At 40.3% G+C, this 21,003-nt stretch overlaps 1 protein-coding gene and 1 pseudogene across 1 annotated transcript in view; one reads left to right on the top strand and one right to left on the bottom strand.

The window, feature by feature from the left end:
* Positions 1-7,846: 7,846 nt before the first annotated feature.
* Positions 7,847-8,669, bottom strand: LOC138143676 (brain acid soluble protein 1 homolog; annotated as a pseudogene).
* Positions 8,670-11,737: 3,068 nt separating this feature from the next.
* The window catches only part of MYLK (myosin light chain kinase), a 449,378-nt gene continuing 440,112 nt past the window's right edge, over positions 11,738-21,003 (top strand). The window contains exon 1 of the mRNA XM_069064950.1: positions 11,738-12,059. The gene's annotated coding sequence lies outside the window, so the exon portion shown is untranslated. The remainder of the gene's footprint in view (positions 12,060-21,003) is intronic.

Below are 21,003 nucleotides of genomic sequence, written 5' to 3'. Positions count from 1 at the left end.
AGAAGAAGAAGAAGAAGAAGAAGAAGAAGAAGAAGAAGAAGAAGAAGAAGAAGAAGAAGAAGAAGAAGAAGAAGGGAAAATGCTTCAATCTGTATTCTGAGTCCATTAATTTTCTTTCTGGCATGCTTCCTCATGAATCATTTAAAACTGCAGTTATTTATTGATCAGGGTTTCAAAATCTTTCAGGATTGATTATTCTTACAATACTGTTGTTATTTTTTTCTTCTGATTGTGCTCATTTCACTCTGTATCAGTTGATACATGTCTTCCTAGGTGTTTCTGAAATGATCCCTTCATCATGTCTTACAGCGTAATAGAATTCTATCACATTCATATACCATAACTTGCTCAGTCATTCTTAGTTGATGGGTATCCCCTCAGTTTCTAATTCTTTGCTACCACAAAAAAGAACTGCTATAAATATTTTTGTAATCTAGGTCCTTTTCCTCTTCCTTTAATTACTTTAGGGTATAGAGCAAGCAATGACTGGGTCAAAGAGTATGCAGTATAATAGTTGCTTTGGACATAGTTCCAAATCATTTTACAGAATGGTGGACTAGTTTGCAGCTTCACCAACAGTGGATTAAAGAATCTATTTTTCTCACTTCTCTTCCAAGATTTGTCATTTGTCATTTTCTTTTCTTGTTAACTTAGCCAATCTAATGGGTGTGAGGGGGTACTTTAAATTGTTTTAACATGAATTTCTCTAGTTATTAGCAATACTTCCTATGTACTTGTCTGAAATTGAAAACAAATTCTCCAGGTGGATTTGGGGCATCCATATCCCACATGAGTTATTTGGGGTCAGACCTTAGGAGATGTTCTCCTTGGTCTCTAAGATATTTTCAAGTATAAGGCTTTAAGACCCTCAACCATTTCTTTGGTAGAGTTCTCTGCCTCATGTTCATAGGTTGAAAGCTGGAAGGAACCTCAAAGGTCATCTCCTCTCATTGTGAAATGAGGAAACTGAAGTGGTTGAATGACTTGTCCAAGATCACAGAGGTAACAAGTATTCAAAGATAAGTTCAAACTTATGCTGTCTGACTTCAGAGTCAGGAATCTTTCCACCCTACCACAAGTCTAACTGTACTCCAGGGTAAGAGCCTACTCTAATGTTTTTTTTTGTTGTTGTTTTTTTGTTGTTGTTAAATAGATCCCTTTAAGTAGTAAACTTCCCCTCTGTAGAGGAAACTGGTGAGGCAATGGATGCTCTGGGTGGAAGTTAGGTGGCACAGTGGATTGAGCATTGGGCTGGCAACCAAGAAGATGATTCTTCCTGAGTTCAAATCTGGCCTCAGACACTTACTAGCTGTGTGACCCTGGACAAGTCACCTAACCCTGTTTGTTTCAGTTTCCTCATCTGTAAAATGAGCTGGAGGAAGAAAGAGCAAACTACTCCAGTATCTTTGCCAAGAAAACCCCAAATGGGGTTAGAAAGTGTGAGGCATAACTGAAAACAACCAAACGGAAGCAGCCACAAAAGCCAAGGCAAGATGAGTGACTTGTCTACTGGTAAGTGGAAGAGCTGGCATTTGAACTTGTTCCCATACCAGTACTTCTACAAAATCCTAGCTTATAATTCACAGAATAAACTGTCCGCCCATGAATAATCCCTGGGAAAGGTAACTGAGAGGTGTGTTTGTGTGTATGTGTTGTAGTTTTCAAGGATAATAGTCACATGGACAAATTAATCAAAGACTTCTTTGTGCTTCATTTATCTGTCATAATCATTTGTTTATTTGGTTGATAGTCCTTTGTTTTCATTATAATTATTTATGTCTAACTTCAGTACCTAGGAAGGGATTCAAGAGTTCTGGACTTAGAATCAAGGAGAGCAGAGTCTAAATTAGTAGCTGTGTGGCCCTGGGCTGGTCACTTCTTAGTGTCAGTTTTCTTATCTGTGAAATGGGGATAATAATAGCACCTGCTTCACAAAGGTTTTGTAAGGAATGAAATGTGTGAGCTAAAGTTTCCTTCTTTACTGAGGTAGGAGATTATGGGCGTGGAACATTGCACACAATGTCAGATATAATTGAGCTAGTTTTGCTGAGTTTCTTTATTTTTCTCTCTGGGTTATTCTTTGTTATACTGATGGCTTAATGGGTGGGGAAGGGAGGGTGCACATATTCAGAAACAAAGGTGAGATAAAAATACAAAACTTAAAAAGAATATCATGAAATAAGCTTTCATGAGTCCCTATATGTGGCATGAGGCCCCAGGGGTTGCCTGGCGGTGTCACTGTGTGACTTGAAGGGAGGCAGAATAGATATCTCTTGCCTCTTCTCCCCCCCCTTTTCCTCCAAGGGAGGCTTTAATTTCTGCCCAGAAGAGAAGCAGGAGGGCAGGGACCAGAGGCCATCCTTTCAGCTCTCCTCAGGAAGAGTGGGTACTGGGCTTGAATTATATCTATGTTCTTTAAATATTATTAGCCTAGGCTTAATAAGAAATGAGGCAAATAATGATCTCTTTAAAAAAAAACAATAACAGATCTAAAAAGGGAAGACCCTCAGGGTTTCTGGCCCAAAGAGGAACAATTGCTATTTACGTTCATTCTGAGCCAATCAAGGCCTCGGTCAAACTGAGACCTGTTAAAAACCTTAGGTAAAAAGGCCAAGGTCTCCCACTGCATCCTGGGCCATCTCCAGTTGTCCTGATCTATATCTCACCACCAGACCCAAATGGCTCTAGAGGAGAAAGTGAGGTTGGTGACCACATAGCCCTCCCTCCCTCAAATCCAGTTCACTTGCATGTCATGGCATCACCTCCCTGATGTCATGGTCCTCTTCAAGAATGAAGGACAAACAGCATTAGACAGGGGATTTGACCAGATTCAAGCTAATTCCTGGTTGCTGTTTCATTACAGGGAAGAAGGATCCTAGGCTCAATATTTAAGGCATGACTCCCATTCCACCAAATATCAGGTCCACAATGAACACATATAACACTTAGTCAAGAAAATTAACTTATTCAAATTGGTAATAAATCAGAAATCAGAGAAGGCATGCATAGGAGAATATGTACCAGACAATACAGATTGGGAGAGCTCTCCCATTTGGATCCAGGTAGCTCAGCTTAACCAAAATAAAGAGTCCTAGACCTCCCTGGAGATCTTCAGAGTAGCAAGCTGGGAGCAGGGACTGATGGAGAATGCTAACTCCTCCCCTGTCTTCCCAGAATCTTTTCCTTCAGCAACCCAAAGTGGGATTGGATTCATCGGTCTTTCCTCTCAAAGCTGGAAGACAGAATCACCTAAGCAACTGTAGGGCCTGAGGCAACTCAAAGACTTGAAGAGAACTCCAGAAAGCCTAAAGAGAATAGAATAATCCTGTTCTTGACAACTCTCCCTTACATGGGGACTTGATCTCCACCAACAAGGCAAGAGTCCCATACTAATGGGCTCTGGGACTGGAGTTATATAAGTTATGATTACACATACTCACAGAACATAAAATAATTTGCTAAACAATGAAAAAATAGCCTTATTAATAAATTCTGTTCCTGTTCACATTTCTATTCACAGAAATAATTTTTAAAATAGCTTCTGTTTCAAAAGTGGGTAGAAGTCTAATTTTGGAAAATTAAGGAATCTGGAATTCTATTTGGTGAGCAGAAGCGAGCCACTTAAGGTCTTTGAGCAGGAAGTGGCCCGACTGGATCTGTGCATTAAAAATATTTGAACAATCCCTAGATATGGAAGTGGGCTGTCAGGGTTTGGTGGTGGGAGGAAGAAGCTTGAGAGGTGAATGAATTTTTCATTTTACAGTTTTCTGTTCCGTTGACCTATCATTGTTTTTCCTCTAGACATTGAAACTATCTTGTCAAAGATAATAACAGTAGCAACTTTATGTTAATATTTGTGATTTATTTTGAAAATTAAAATTTTATCAGAAATCATTTTAAATATGTGTTTTACAAAAGTTTGTTAAATTCTGAAGCATAATTTTATATCTTGAGGCTGAATTTTTTCCCTTAGAGGTTCATCTTTGCTTTTTCCAGAATTGAGTAGAATTTGCTGTACATAAATTTGATTATAGAAAGCTTTCCTAGAAATAACAATAATAATAATTCACATCTATATAGGGATAGGAACTGAGGCTGTGATTTCACAGGTACAGGGAAGTCCTGGGTGAGAAATTCTTTGTACTGACGTAAAAATGTCAGTGCCTTCTCTGCAATGAGACTCTAGAAAGTTACAAACACTTTCAAATTGTGGTCCTGGAGAAGACTTTTGAGAGTTCCTTGGACAGCAAGGAGACCAAATCATCAGTACTTAAAGAAATCAATTCAAGAGATTTGCTGGAAGGTCAAATACTGAAGCTGAAGCTTTAATACATTGACCACATAATTAGAATATGGGACTCATCGGAAAAGACTCTAAAAAAGTTGGGGAAGATTGAAGGCAAAAGGAAAAGGGGATGGCAGAGGATGAGATGGATAGACAGTGTCATAGAAAAATGAACATGAGCTTGGGCAGACTTCAGGAGACAGTGGAGGATAGAAGGGCCTGGTGTGCTATGGTTAGACACAACTGAATGACTGAACTAATGCACTTATGGCTCTCTGTTTACTCTGTTAAACTGCCTTTCATTTGTTCTGTAAAAGTGAGGGACACCTGCGCTTTCATACACCAATAACACTACTAATTAAAGTATCTGCTTTTAAAGAATTGAGTTGAAGAAATAATTCATTCTTAGACTAAAATAAATAGAAGCATAATTAATCAAGCTACATGTTTTTCTCCCCTGCCATGCATGTTATAGATACTAAGCCATTAGCCTTACCAAAGCTACTGATTGAGGTGGATAGATTATTAGTAGAAAGCAGGTTTTTACAGTGGGAGTTTGTAAATCTGAAGAGGTATGAACAGGAGATGGATATCTTTAGAAATTAAAGATGATATGAAAACAAAAAGGCAGCGATAAAAATCAGATGATGATTTTTTTAAAGGAGGAAGGAGAGTAAATAAAAATTACTTTAAAAAAACTATAGGATATTTCCACCAAATCTGAAGGTGTCTTTTGAAAACATTCAGAATAGAATTAGCTAGGAAACCTAGCCTCAAACTTCTCTTGGGCTAAAATTATTTCTAAAGCAATTCAGAGATTTCTTCAAAGTGAAAGATATAGATCATTTTGAAAAAAACTAGATGTTATAATAGGGGCAGCTAGGTGATAGTGCATAGAGAGCCAGGCCTGGAGTCAGGAAGTTCATCTTCCTAAGTTCAAACCTGGCCTCTGGATACTTACTATCTGTGTGACCCTGAGCAAGTTTCTTAATTATCTTAGTTTCCTCGTCTGTAAAATGAACTAGAGAAGGAAATGGCAAATCACTCTGTATCTTTGGCAAGAAAACCCCAAATGGGGGTCATGAAGAGTTGAACATGACTAAATAACAACAGCAAAGATCTTATAAATTATTATTGTTAAAGATATATTAATAGTACTGTTGTCTATGTTTTATATATGTGTATATGTATATATGTACATGTGTATACACACACACACACACACACACACTGTAATTTTATTTTAAATGGAGGGGCCAGTGAGAGAGACCAAGAAGAGCTACATTACTAGACTAATAAGTTGGGCTATTTGCTGGTGCCCCAGCCATATCCTGTGAAATTAGAAAAATGGTGGCAGTTGCCCTTCTCTTTTTCTTCCTCTCTTCTTCTCCTCCCCCTCCATCCTCTGCCTTCTCATTCCTCTTGTTGCAACCATGACAGAGCATTAATGATAAAATGGTGAAGGGGACAGGGAGCAAGGAAAGGAAGTGGAAAGGATGTGCCAAGGCAGATGGAGCCTAGAGATAGCAGATAATACTGAGGCAGTAAAAATAGTCAGGCATCTTTATGCTAAGGAGCATTTTCTTCTACCGTAATGTGGTGTGGGGGTGGGGGTGGAGGGTTAATTTTTATCATTTCAAGGCCCCTGAAGAGTGTGTACATCTAAGTTTATCTGAAGCTGAAATGATTTTGGTCTTGAAAGTACTTAGCACAATATCTTGTACATATGTAGTAGGCATTTAATAAATATCTGTGGTATTGAAAATTAGGAAGAGCTGCTTGACCTGTTGAGGAACTGACATTTTTCAGGAGAGAGAGAGAAAGAGAGAGAGAGAGAGAGAGAGAGAGAGAGAGAGAGAGAGAGAGAGAGAGAGAGAGAGAGAGAGAGAGAGCCTCTGCTGAGCTGCCCAGACACAACTCCTCAGTCCTAAAACATTAGGTTAACTGTCCAGAGTTTTGACCATTGCTGCTTTTGGTCTCTTTTGATAAAGGTTTTTGCCTAGTTGTTTTGGGGAAATGTAATTGGTAGGCAGTTTGTTTGAAATTGTGTTAGGAAATTATGTCAAAATCAAAGATATCAATAAAAAGATTTTTTTAAGTACGTAATACAAATGCCCAAAGTGCTAGCTTCTTTCCAGATTCCTAGGCACTTGCCTTAAATGCCCTGTGTAAGGGACACACAGAAGCAGCAGTGTATTTTACTCTTTCATGGACAATAGTTTTGCAGAAATAATTGTCTGCAGAAATTTTATTCAGCTAGAAATATGCATATTGTTCTCATTCATTCTCTAAAACATAACCTTCTCTATTTGTAGATCCTATATTGGATTGCATGCTGCCATGGAATGGAGGGGGAGTGGGCAAGAGAGGGAAGGGGAGAAAATTTGGAACTCAAGGGACTGTGGAACTTAATGTTGTAAACTAAAAGTAAATAAATAAATTTTTATTTTTTTAATTATTTAACTTTATTACTGTTGCTCCATTTATACAATTACATATAATTTCAATGCATCCATTGTACATTTTTGTTTTGTTTTTTGTTTTTTTTGTGTCCTTTTTTTTTCATTTTGCAGTGAGTGGTGTGTTGGTGTCTGTGACACAGAATGGAAGAGAAATTGGAACTGCAGTGAACACAGATTTTTTTTTCATTTCCACTGACCAATAAACAGAACTACAGCTGCACCCAACCACGGACATGCATTAACTCATCATGAGAAATCTAGGTAGGCTAAGTAGAATGAGACTTTGTTACTCCAAAAAATATCTGGAGAGGAAGAATAGAGGATTGGCATTGAGAAAAAACGTGGACAGCTAAGTGGGTACTGTCTGAAAGTTGGCATTCATCCATGGCATTAAAAAAATACCAAGTAAGAAAGGCTGTAAATTAAATTAAAAAAAAACAAAACACAGGGGCAGCTAGGTGGTGCAGTGAGTAAAGCACTGGCCCAGGAATCAGGAGGACCAGAGTTCAGTTCCAGCCTCAGACACTTCACACCCACCCCCACCCTCCACACACACACACACACACACACACACACACACACACACACACACACACACAACTAGCCGTGTAACCTTGGGCAAGTTACTTGACCCCAATTGCCCTCCAAAAAGGCAAAAAAAAAAAAAAACACATAAAATACTGCTTTCGTAAAGATCTGATTGCCTTGGCGCAGGCCCTGTGGGCAGAATCAAACACATCTCTCCCAAACCCTATTACAGAAGAAAAGAGATTTTGATATATTGCTGGAGTGCTTCTAACAGCAGTTCAGGTACAAAAGATGTACTGTACTTTCAGACATCCATATTTAAAATCCAGGACTTATTTGTAAGGTTGACTGAAGGTATGTTAGATATTTCCCCACAAAAATACTATTTGGATTCTCTCCCCCGCCCTCTCCCTCCCTCCCTTGATGGGATATTCTTTTTTGGGGGGCGATACATATCATTATTTCAGATTTGAAACAAGTTAGTATAGCTGGGGGGAAAAAGGGAGAGATGGGTTGTTTTTAAGTGATTATTATTATTATCATTATTTTTTTTTTCAATAGGCTGTCCATGTTACTCTTTCACCGCTATGGTTTGATCCAAATTCGAGGTCGGAGCCTCAGAAGGTTCGACCTGTTCTGCTGGGGCTGCAGGTTCCTCGGCCTCAGCTTCTGGAGTCTCCTCGGAAGAAGACAGCTTCCCTGCTGCTAGGTTCGAGTCTGAAGCTGGAGACGCTTCCCTTTTACTCTCTTGGGTGACGGGAGCCTCAGTCTTTTTGGCTTCCCCTTCCTCTTTGCTCTTGTCATCTACTTTACTAGTTGCTGTGGCTTCTGAAGACTGGGAGACCTTTGCCTCAGTGCTAGGCACCGAAGTCTTGGAATGATCACCACTGGCCGCTGAGGCAGAGGCAGGGGCCTGCTCCAGCCCAGTGTCCTGTGCCTTCACCTTCCAGTCAGGGACAGCCTCTGGTTTCTCCGGCTCTGATTGCGGACCCTCTACTTCGCCAGCAACTGCTTCCTTATCTTCAGTCTTTTTTTTAAGCAATCGGGGTTAAGTAACTTGCTCAAGGTTACACGGCCAGGTGTTTCTGGGTGGATGGTGTCTGAGCCCGGGGTTCGATCTCCAGGTCATCCCGACACTGGAGCCGGTGCTCTTACTCGCTGTGCTACCTGGCCGCCCCCTTATCTTCAGTCTTGTTACCAGTGACTGGGAATCTTTATCAGTCTTCTCCTCTTCGTTGTTCTTCACGTCTGTGGTCTCTGCCACTGTCTGGGTGTTATCATTCTCCTTGGGAGTTTCTTCTTTCTCTGCACCAGCTCCTTGGGTCTTGTCTTTATCCTTGGCTTTCTCAATAGCTTACATTGCACCCCTTCTTCTTGCCGAGCTTGCCTCCCATCTTTGGAGCTCTGGATTTGTTCCCTTTTCCGCCCCATCGGTGTGTGTGCGGTGAGCCCTGGTGTCACCAGGAGAGCCTCTGCTCGACTGGGGCTGTGGCGCGATATCTCTCCAGGGCTCGAGAGCAGAGACTTTTCAAACAGTGCTACCAGTTAGTGGGGATCGTAGCATTCAGGAAAAGAAGCTTCTCCCTAGCTATTGCCCAGAAATCCTCTGCGTGGGACGACACTGGTGTTTGGGGGGCTCCTGGAAGGTTACTGTTCTCTCAGACGGAGGGACTAAAGTTCACGAAATTGAGACCATTATGGCCGCAAACATCCCTCTTTTCTTCTCTTTTGTAGATGAGATGGACTTAACTCCGAACCACCCAGAAGGCCAGAGGCTCGGCAAATAAAAATTTTTTTAAAATAAAATATTACCTTCTCCTCAGGTTACTGTCTGATCCTTTGGTCATAGCACTCAGAGTCATAGGGCATCTGCCTATAGTTGACATAGATCCATCCTTCAACACTCCCCACATTCCATGGAATGGAAACCTGAGATGATACTTACTTGATCTTATTGCAGTTTGTACTTTTTTTTGCCTTTTGGAGGGCAGTTGGGGTTAAGTAACTTGCCCAAGGTTACTCGGCTAGTTTTTTGTGTGTGTGTGGGTGTTAAGTGTCTGAGTCCAGAACCGAACTTGGGTCCTCCTGACTCCGAGCCGCGCTTTATTCACTGCGCCACCTAGCCGTCCCAGTTTGCCCTTCTTTTGACAAATTATATTCTAATTTGTATTATAGTCATTGGTATACATGTTGTATCTTTTCCATTAAATATAAACTGCTTGTGTTTTATCTAACCTTTCTTTCCTTCCTGTCCTAGCTCACTACATTTTATATAATAGGTACTTAATAAATAGATGAGGGATGGAAAGGCAGCTATCATCAGATAGAGCACTGGGCCTGCAGTCAGAAAAACCTAAGTCAAATCCAGCTTCATATATTTCCTAGCTATTCGACAAGTCACTGAACCTTTGATTGCCTGACAAAAAGATCTACTGGATACATGGAGAAGGAAATGGCAAACCCTTCCAGGATCTTTACCAAGAAAATTCCATGAACAGCTATGGTCTATGGGGTCATGAAGACTCAGACACGACTGAACAACAACAATTTAATAAATGGAGTGAACTGATATTGGAAGAAGAGATGCAAAGATAACAATTTCCCTTTAATTATAATTAGTCAGGAAATGAACTTTTCTTCTTTTTCTTAATTTCATCAGACCACCAATGTTTCATTAAATCTATTTGTAACTCCCTTGCTATTAAAAAAAAAAATTTCAGGCAGTAGCTGTAAAAATGAAACATGGCTTAAAAAATCATTGGCAGTAATAGCCACCCAAAAAAATAAATGAGGACAAATGTCTGAGCCTCATTTTCTTCATATGTAAAATGGAGATAATATTTTTGTACTATATAACTCAAAGGATTGTTATGAGAAAAGTGTTTTTTAAAGCATAAAATACTATGAATGCAAATTACTAGTATTATGAAAATGAAGAAGAAAGAGGAAGCTTGTTTATACAGGCAAGTCATAAGGCAGTAATGAGCATTAAATTCAACATCTTCATGGAAAAGGCAAAATCAGAAATCTACCAAATAGTTTTTCAGTTTTTGGAAATAGAACTATGATTTTTTAAAAAGCGTATTAAGAAAGACAGAATTACAAATGAATCTCACAGAAGGATGCCCCATGACTATTTTAAAATGCCTTTTTTTTTTGGAAAATATAGTATAAAAATGTTAAATATTAAGGTATCAAAATGCCTATCACTTTTTAGAGAGAGGAGACTCACTTTATACAGTTAAATAGCCAAGTTGAAGAACCTGTTTCAAGGGGAAAAGTGCAAAAAATATCAAGAAAGTTCATGTGAGGAGAACAAGGAAACCCACAAAATATGGCAGGTCAGGTGCAAACAAGGAATTAGGCAAGTCCCAAAGAATTTCTTTTTCCCCAAATAATTTAAGTAGGAACTTGAAAGTATGTCCAAAACCAATAATGAGAGGTTCTGTAAATACATCTAAGGGAGGAAGTCATCTAGAGGGACCATTACATGATGATGGGGCAAAGGATGGAAAGGAGATAACATGGGCAGGAAAGGCGTTCAGGCTGGTTCACCGAAGCAAGGATAAGATGGTTTGTGGAATCCATTTCAGGTGAGCAGGTATTACCCTTTTCCTCCCCCAACTTCTCATTTTGCTTTTTCCCTCAAATAGGCCCCTCTTTTTCCTTTTCCATATTTCTGCCTCTCTTTCCCCTGAATATATCTCCCTCTTTCTGCCTTTTTTAAAAACAGCTGTCTTTTTTTTCTCTTTCAATAGGCTACAGTGTGAAAGAGGTTATTTTTAAATCTTTGTTTTGACCAATAAAATTTTTGTTTTGCATGTTAAAAATGGACGAACAAAGTGTTGGTTGGTTATTAAATAACTGTCGGAGAAAATGGTTTTGTGTATCCCTGTCAATTTAATTCAATGAATATTTATCAAGCACCTATCAGAGAAAAAAAGTGGATGAAATAAATGTGTTACAGGTCTCAAAAACGATTTGTACCTTAGTTGGGGGAAGTGTGTGTGTCTCTAGTACAGTGTGTTTATTTAAGTGAGAATACCTCATTCTCAAATCACAGGACAGAGATGCATTCCTGTTTCTACCACTTTACACACTGGGCAAGTTTACTTCTGTGAACCTCACTTTCCCCATCCACAAAATGGGGTTGATAATTGCCTTATCTTTGCAGAATTGTGAGGAATAGCTAGGTGAAACCAAGGAAAGAAAGTGCTTTGCAAATCTTAAAACTATTACTAAGCAGTGGTCCCGGTCAAGAAAAAAAGTTTCTCCTGCTTAAGGGGAAAGGAGGTTGATGATGATGGTGGGCTGGAGGCTGGGCATCTGGGATCCCAGGCACTTAAGCGATGGAAGTCTTTAGGGGAAAGAGCAAGGAGGGGATGTGAAGGAATGGCAAGGGCCAGCAAGAGTTTGTCCGTTTGTCCATTCATAGAACGTCATGCAAATGACATGCAAATCAGCGCGTGTTCCTTTGGAGTCAGCAGTCTGGGCACTTTGTGTCTGAGGGTCGGAGCGCCTCGCTCACTCCCTCCTTCCTTCCCTCTCTCCTACCACAGTTCTCCGCCCTCCAGCCCTTTCCCGGGTCTCGCCTTCCTTCGCGGCTCCCAGCTCAGCCTCCTCGGCACAGCATAGCCCAGGGGCTGAGGTCAGAGCCGGGCAGTGCTGCTCGGCGGCTGCGGTCCCGCCGGGGAGTGAGCGGAGCCCGGCTCCCAGTCAGCTCGCTCCACACTTCTCTGCTCCGGGGCGGGCTCCCTGACACCCGGGCTGCCTTCGCCGACTCCGTGAGTACCGCGCTTTTGTCCCCACTTGTCCTTGCTCCCTCTTAGCTCGTGGCACTTGCGGGAGTGGGGGAGGAGGAGGTCTGGGAGGTGGAGACGGCGCACTCCCCAGCTTGGCCACCAGTGCCTCGTTTTTGTCCAGAAGTCCGTCCCTCCCTTCAGACATCCTCTCCTCCCGCCGCACACTTGCCACCTCCTATTCTCTCCTCAGTGATCTGTCACACCTCCTCCCCGCCCCCCCCCCCCCCCATCCAACTGGACGCCCCTTTTCCCCTATCTCCGAAAACTCGAAAAGGGTGGGGGTGCGCGCCCCGAGTTATACCGGGGAAAGCATGGATTGAGTTCTAGTGTTTGGCGTGGGGGGCGGGGGTAGAGATTATGTGCCTAGGGGTAGGGTTGACCTTAGACCTGACTAGGAGTAGGCTGTAATATGAAGAAGGACCCTTCCTCTCCTTAAGGAGAGGGGTATGAAGCTATTGGTAAAATCTCAGGGGGCAAGGATCAAAGAGATGGGAAGTTTGTCTCCAGTGGCACTAGCTTGGGGCTCATTTCTCGTCTCGTACCCTTCTATGTGGAAGGATGATGCCCACTCCTCCTTGCCCTCAACATTCTATATCTACCAGCCTCCATCCCCATATATAAACGAGGTATGGGTAGGTCCAAAATAGAGTCGATCTTAACTTCCAGAGCCAGTTTAGGCTTTTATCGTTGATGTCGAGGTTAGTGTGTCCAGGGCAAGATTTAAAAAGCTTTACAAATAAGCCTTCCGCTTTCATTTTACCATAGCCCCTCTCTCCTCACTTCTGGAGTCCCTGCCCGACCCATCCTGAATCTTGGTTCCGTTCCAGTGGCTTCTTTCGTCTTACTTCCAGATCCTTTTTAAAAAAAAAAGTATTGGAAGCATTTGAGAAACTAATCCCCATTGTTATCCAATAATGGTTTTATGAGTTTCCCCTTCTCAAGAGCAGTTTGTTAAGGAATCTAGGGAGACCACAAAGTCAGAAGAATGAATCTCTAAGATTAGAATACTCTAAGATGGCAGGACAGGCAGTACGAAAATTATTTGGGGGTAGGAGTCTTTTGGCAATAACCCCTGCCCTTTATCCTATGCAGATTGTGCCTGGCTTTGGGGGTAGAGTTGTAAAGAGAGATGGATGTTATTTTATCTTGGAGCTCAGAAAGATTCCCAAAAAACCACTGGGTATGTTCCCATTGCTCAGAGTCCCCATGGCTTAGATCAAGACCCTCCCCCTCCAAAATGTACAGAATGTGTAAGTTAGGGGTGGCTAGATGGCAGTGAATAGAGCACCGACCCTGAAGTCAGGAGGACCTGAGTTCAAATGTGGCCTCAGACACTTAACACTTACTAGCCATGTGATCTTGGGCAAGTCACTTAACCCCAACCTCCCCCCTCCAAAAAAAAAAAAAAAAGAACGTGTAAGTTATCTGTCATCTCCACCCTCCCTAAGTCTTTCCTTGGAATGGAGAGCTTCATCATTTCATTATCACTTACTTCTTGGTCCCATAATTTCTTTCCACTGCCCCTCTCCAGTAATTTTAATAATAGCCCAAAAGTTATTAAATTATCCTATTATGTTCAAGGCAAATCTTTAAGATTGTATTGCCCTACAGCTGCTGATCTACATTGAAGAAGGGAGTTTCCTAATTGGCAGTTCCCTATCTACACCAATAAAATCACATGATTCCCCCACCCCCACCCCTTTCTGTCACCCAGTGTGCAAGGCAGTCTGTTAGGTCTGGGGACACAAAAGTGAAAAATAATAGTCACTACCCTCGAGTTTACAGTCTACTAGGAGGGCCTTGACCTGTACACAGGTATCCTGCTAGATAAAAATGTGATGGGGTAAAGGAAAGGTCCAGACAAAAATGCTCTCACAAAATTGGAGTGGGGAAGGAGGGAGGGTCCCAGCTAAAGGATCAGGAAAGGGAAGACTCCTATCTATTTTTTTTTCCTGGAGGGGCTTGAGTGTGTGGGATGTGGAGAGGGACACTGAGGGTTGGCAGGAGGAACTACTGCTTAAGAGGACACAAAAATGGCAGAATCTATAACTGCCAGTAAAATATCCTTCAGAGTGGGATTGGAATAGGCCATCAGGAAGGTGTAGGTATCTTCTGGTTTACTAAGTGATGATGATGATGATAGCATTTATATAGCACTTCAAAGTTTGCAAAGTACTTTGTAAACATCTAATTTTATCCTCACAACAACCCTGGGAGGTAGGTGTTATTATTATCCCCATTACAGATGAAGAAACTCAGACAGGCAGAGGTTAAATGACTTGCCCAGTGTCACGCAGCTAGTAAATGTATGAAGCAATATTTGAATTCTCTTCTTCCTGGCTCCAGGTCCAGCATTCTACCATCTACCACAAACAAGTAAACATGTTAAAAACCCTCCCCTCTTCCTCAGTTCTATTTCCTTTCCACTCCCTCTTTACCCTTTACTTCTCCTTTTTTCCTTCCTTTCTTCCTCTACATTTTTTCAGTTTTATGTCATGCTTTCCTTTACTTCTTTCCTTTCTGTTCATCCCTTTCCAGTTCTGCCCACCCTTAGAGGACTCCTGATCTTCTGGGGTTCTGGTGACTGAGCATGGATCCTATTGTCTTGCCCTAGAATATAAGACTTTTGATTTCCATTATAATCCTATTCACCTCCCTCTCTACACCTGAAGATTGAGAAGCATAAGAAAGAGAGTGGATTGGAGAAATCTGGAAATATGAACTATTGATTTGAGCAGGGGGAAGGGGTTGAATTGGTGGGTACCCTGAGGACCTTGCACCCAGATGTTACCATATACTTCTCTCTTTATAAACTTAAGGTGTTCTTTATTTATAAAGGTAATGTACCCAATTCCTCTTTTACACAGATTACTTTTTGGAGTTGTTGCTTTGTCACTAGCAATGGAAGATTTTTGCAGGCCAATCCACACTCTGTTAATTGGAATTGGTCCAATTAGGGGTGTATGGAACTCCTGAGATAGCAAGTAGGGATTGTTTCATTTATTGTATTTTGTGTCCCCAGTGCCTCACACATAGTGTCATTTAATAAATGAGTGTTGATGAGTGTAGTTAAACAATCTCATAGTCCTTTCCCCTCATTTTACAAATAAGGAAACAGACCAAGGGATGTAAGGGATCTTTTCAAGTTCATAGAGATAGCAAGTTGCAAAAAGAGGATTCAAAACCGGGTTCTCTGATAACAGGATTATTTCTAATATTACTTAGCTAAAATTTATGTGTGTTGTAAAGTTTGCAAATCACTTTATGTAATTATGTCAACTGAATTTCACAACAACCCTGCAAGGTAGGAATGATTATCCCCATTTTATGAATAAAGGGACTGAGGCTAAAAGAGTTTAAGCAACTTGCCCTGGATCACACAGCTAGTAAATATATGAGGCAGGATCTGATTTAAGGCTTCCAGCACTCAGCCCACCATGCCATCTAGCTACCTCTTTTATTCTATCCTGTGCTACCACTTGTACCCAAATAATAGGTTTTCTTGGTATGAAGTCAAGATTTGCATGAGATTCTCTGATCCTGACTTCATTAATGTCATATTTTACTGACTCCCCTCCTACCTACGCTTGAATATTAGTGAGTATTTTTCTCAGTTATCAGGAGCCAGAGTATCGTCTCCAGAGCTTGGGGTAAAAGGTAGGGTAGTTTCTAGTTAAGAGGCAAAACAAAGCAGTAATCTACAAACAAGACTGTAATGTACAGAAAGATATGCAGATTTTTATAGTAGTAACAAGAATTAATTCCCAGGTGAGAGTGGACTAGGGAGTGCAAGGTTCAGGAGCAGAGAAAAAGGTTCTGAAAGTATGGTGGCAGGTTGGTGGCAATTTATCTGAGAAGGCTTCCTGAATGAAGCAGAATGAGCAGATATAGTTGGGAGTGGGGAAAAGGTGCATTACTGGTGTGCCAGAAGGAGGCTGTTGTGGTAGACCAGTAGCTCCCTAAGGGCAGGCACTGTTTCAATAGTAATAATGATGATACCTAGCATTTATATAGTGCTCTAAGTGCTTTACACATATTTCATTTTATTTTCACAACAACCTGTAAGGTAGATGCGCTTCTCCTTTTGCAGATGAGATTGAGAAGTTAAGTGAGTTGCCCAATGTCTCATGGCCTATAAGTGGGTGAGGCTGGGTTTGAACTTCAGGTCTTTGTGACTCTAGGAACAAAGCTCTATCTATTTCACCACCTAGTTGTCTTTTCATTTTTTTGCCTTTTCATCACCAGGGATTAGCACAATGTCTGACACCTAACAGAAAACTGATAAATGCTTTTTGAATGGTATGGCTTCTTAGGCTAAAGTTTTCTTTCTTTCCCTTCTTTTTTTTAATTCAATTTGATTTTATTTTTAGTTCCGAATTCTTTCCTCCCAATTCCTCTTCCCCACTGAGAAAGCAAGAAAAAGCAAGCCCATTATGAAAACTATGTTTAAGCAAAACAAATTCCCACATTAGCCATGTCTATACATGTTTGGTGTATGTGTGTGTGTGTGTGTGTGTGTGTGTCTGTACCTCAGTCTTCACTCTTAGTCCATTGCCTTACTATCTGGAGGGGAGTGGCCCTTTTCATCAACGAGTCCTCTGGAATTATGGTTGGTCATTGTGTTGATCAAAGTTCCTATTTAAACAAAGATTTTCAGGGGTGACGATAGAAGCATTCTTCCAATTGGCCAACAAGCATTTATTAATCAGTTGTTATATGCCAGCCACTGGAGATACAAACATAACCAATCCCTGACCTCCAGGAACTTGCATTCTATCAGAGGAGATAACATGTGTATAGATAAGTATATGTGACATAAATGCAAGGTAATTTGTGAGGGGCACCAGGAGTTGCTTCATGATCTTGAAAAGCTTCATGGAGAAGGTGGTGTTTGAAGTGATCTTTGAAGGCCACTAAGGATTCTACCAGGGGAGGTAAAGAGGAGGTCCATTCCAGGAATAGGGCAATACCTTTTGCAAAGGCATAGAGATAAGTAGAGAGAATGAGGAACAGCAAGAAGGCCAGTTTGGCTGAACCGAAAAGTTGCTTGAATAAGAGAGAAAATACAATAAAAGCTTAGAAAGATTGGAACCAGATTGTAAAGAACTTTAAGTGCCAAACAGGAGTTTGTATTTGATCCTAGAAGTAATAGGGAGACGCTGGCATTGAGCCAGAAAATCACATGATCAGACCTGTGCTTTAGGAATATCACTTCATGAAGTGAGAAGAGATCACTGTGCACAGTAAGAGCAATGTTGTAATGATGATCAACTGTGAAAGACTTGGCTACTCTAATCAATACAGTGATCTGAGACAATTCCAGAGGACTCATGATGAAAAAATGCTATGCATCTCCAGAGAGAGAAATGATGAACTCTTCAGGGCAAATTGAAGTGTACTTTTCTCATTTTGTTTGCCATTTTTTTGTGATATGGCTAATATGGAAATATGTTTTGCATGATTTCACATGTATAATTGACATCATTTTGCTTGCTTTCTCAATGACTAGAAGAGGGATGGGAAGGAGGGAGAAAATTCACAACTCAAAATTTAAAAAGAAAAGAATGTTAAAGATAAATAAATAATAAATTTACCTTTTGGAAAAAAAAATGTCACTTTGGTATCTGTGTGGAGGATGGATTGGAGAAGAGAGAAACTTAAGGTGGGGACACTAATTAGAAGTCTAGACTGGGGTTGTGATGTAGGATGGAGGGCCTGAGGGAAGGAAGGCACATGAATAAGCTGACAATGTTGCTCCATAAACATTCACAGGTGTTAGCAACCACAATTAGGTTTCAGACTCAAACTTGGTAAATGTGAATCAGAATTATCTAGTGATTGTGTCCCTTAGATTCTTGGAATTGGATTGAACTGAACTGTTTAGCATTACCAGTCTAACCTTCACTTTATTTGAATTCAACAGACATTTAATTAGTTTTCATAAGGCCCTGGAGACTGGAAGACAAAAACAAAATAAAGCATCACTTGAGGTTCTTATAGTCTACTTTCAAGGAGACTCAGCTGGAGTAAAAGGGGGAGATGATTTATCAAATTTTTTTTATGGCACCTTTGATAGAAAATCCTCTACCCCTCAGCAGTACAGTAAATTATTTTTTAAAAATGCATATTTAATAAACATCAAGTAAAATAACAATTTCCATATAGGAATATAAAAAGACTTAAGTACAGCTTGCTTTTCTTTTAAAACATATGCTAGATTCAGCACATAACTTTCAAAGCTATCCTGCTTTTCTATGATTCTTTGTGGCCTTCTGTTCCCTTTTATGCATTAAATCTGCTTTAGTGACTCTTTTTTTTCTTTTCCTTTTCCCCCTTTTGTTAGTCACTTTTTTCCCTAGCTCCTTTCTTGTTCCCATGTTCAATTTCCAAAAAATTGAAAAAAAGAAAAACAGAACCCTGTTAACAAATAGGCATAGCTAAGCATAACAAATTTCCATTTTGCTGTGTCTAAAATAATAAAAGGGATGAAAGCAGAGAAACCTGAGAAGACTTGAATGAACTGATAAAAAAGTGAAGTGAGAAGAACCAGGAGAACAGTTTATATAATAATGATGAAACTCAGCAAATATCCCCCCCCAGGAACTTCTGTTGATCTGCCAGTCCATCAGATATCCTGTCCTTGTCTTCCCCCCCTAGAGCAGGAAGTAAAGAGGAACAGGACTCTCATCATCAGTAGGATTCAACTTAATTTTAGGGTGAGATGTAGTCTCTATTCTCTGGAATACAGTTTTCCTGATTTCATATCAAAAGCCTTATCCTCTATGTCAACAATTCCTCTCTCTGGGCTTTGCCAGCCACCCTATAAATTAAAGTTTGGGGCTCAAATAGGGTATGCCTTTCAGTCTTTAATCACCTTTTCCACTTTCCTTTGTCAAAAATCAGTCTTTCTATTTCTGCTGACCTCTTTATTGATCCATAAACATACTCAGGTCTTTCCTGTTCTAGAAACAAACAAGCTAAAACAATGTCTCAATCTCACTATCCCCTTCTATTATTTTCTCTTCTTCATTGTTGAATTCCTCAAAAGAAGAGTAGTATGACTTCAGTGCTTCTGCTTGCTCGAAAACCTCTCACAAACTGTTTTCTGTCCCTACCACTTGAAGAAAACTTTCTCTTCCATGGTTTCATGACTTACTTATATTTAGATGCACGGGACTTTGTTTCTCTTCTCGGTGTTACATTTGATGCTGTAGACCATTCCTCCTTAATAATTTTTTCTCCCTTCGATTCTGTTACATGACTTACTTATGGTCCCACTTCCACCCCTCTGATTATACTTTATTTGTGTTTTACTGGCTTCTCATCTTACTTTTGTCATTCCCCCAAGGTCCTCTTCTCAGAAAACTCTTCTTCGGTGATGTCCACTGGCTTCAATTTTTTGTTTTTATGGATAACTTTTAGTCCTATATGTCTTACCCAACCCCTCAAACTTAATGTGACTAAAGCTAAACTATTATTCTTCCCCTTAAAAATATGCCTATTCTTCTAACTTCCTAGTTACCCAAAGCTCTTAACCTTGGGGGTCACCTTTGACTCTTCCCCTTTCCCTCTTCCCATCCATCTTATCAGCTGCCAATTCCAGTCACTTCTACTCTGTCATCTCCCTTTCATCCAGTCCCTTCTCTCTACTCCTGCTCTAACCATGCTAGTTTAATGTTGCTTCACCCTTCATGTATTCAGTGTTTCAGTCAAACCTAACTACTCCCTATTCCTGATTTTGTCCTGTCCTTTCTCATCTCTTTACTTTTACTCACACTATCCCCTATATCTGTATTAGACTCTTATCCACATTTTTAAAATTTACTCTCTTCTTAGAAAGCCCAACTCAGATGTCACCTCTTCCAGGAAGCCCACCCTTAGGTTTCCAGTGATTTCTACTTCTAGTAAGGCCCCTTTAAGACCTCTGAAAATCTCTCATAGCTCTCTATCTCTAAACCTTTTCTTTGGTGCTATTTCACTTTCCCAGGTATCCAAGGTATTTGTGTACTTGTCTTCTGCCCCTCCAATTCCCAATGGGTTGTAAGCTCCAGGAGCACAAGACTTTTTTTTTTTCAAATTCCCTTCCGTGTACTCAGCATAGCTTCTGTAAAGTAGATATTCAATAAATGTTTGTCAGATTGAATCGAATTGGGTATAGGCTAAGGGATGAAATTTAGTGTTTCCACTCTTCATTTTGGGAGTTTAGCGGGAGAATTCTCTACATTTTTGTTGTATTTAGATTTCTTCCTTCATTATGGTGAGGTCCACTGTGGAGGAACTGCCATTCTCTTTACAAGTTCTACTAAAAGGAAGGAGGATAGAGCTTTCTTGTTTATTATAGAATTTAACAGGTCCCTGTTTTGACAGTCCTTCTGAGTTCTAACCAGGGGTATGTTGAAGCTGATTGTTAAATTATCAGTGTAAACATTTACATCTCAGAAATCAGCAAACATTACAAATTAGAGCTTAATTTATTTAATTTATTTCATTTTAATTGTTGATCTACTGTTGATTATTTAGACTTTAAATAGTGATAGAGAAAAATGTTAATAATATACATTAAACTTAGAAGGGTGTCCTGCTATACATCCCCCCACCCCCCTAGAAAGCCAGTTGTTAAATATTTACTAGCTTACTCTTGGTACCTAACTTTACTTCACAGCTTAATGCAGTTATAGTCAGAATAAAGTTGAAATAAGATTCCTTTCCTATTTAAAATTATTTTGGGGAAGAAGAGAAGAGAAAGGAAAGATATCTGGAGTGTTGTGTTTCCAGATACGTATAACTTACAGAGATTTTTTTGTTCTTCCCACTTCTGCCTCCCGATGACTTTTAGACCCCGTGCTTTGACTTCTTTCTGGTTCAGGGCTCAGGAGTGTCGTAGTGGCTTGCCAGGCTCAGATGATAAGTAGTAGCAGAGCTGGAA

Source organism: Petaurus breviceps, unplaced genomic scaffold (assembly GCF_028583685.1).
Source record: "Petaurus breviceps papuanus isolate PSGF00001 unplaced genomic scaffold, PetGlider_PUasm1.0 90654, whole genome shotgun sequence".
NCBI lineage: Eukaryota > Metazoa > Chordata > Mammalia > Diprotodontia > Petauridae > Petaurus > Petaurus breviceps.
Note: the sequence above shows the minus strand (reverse complement) of the source record. Positions and strands in the feature narration are given on the sequence as shown.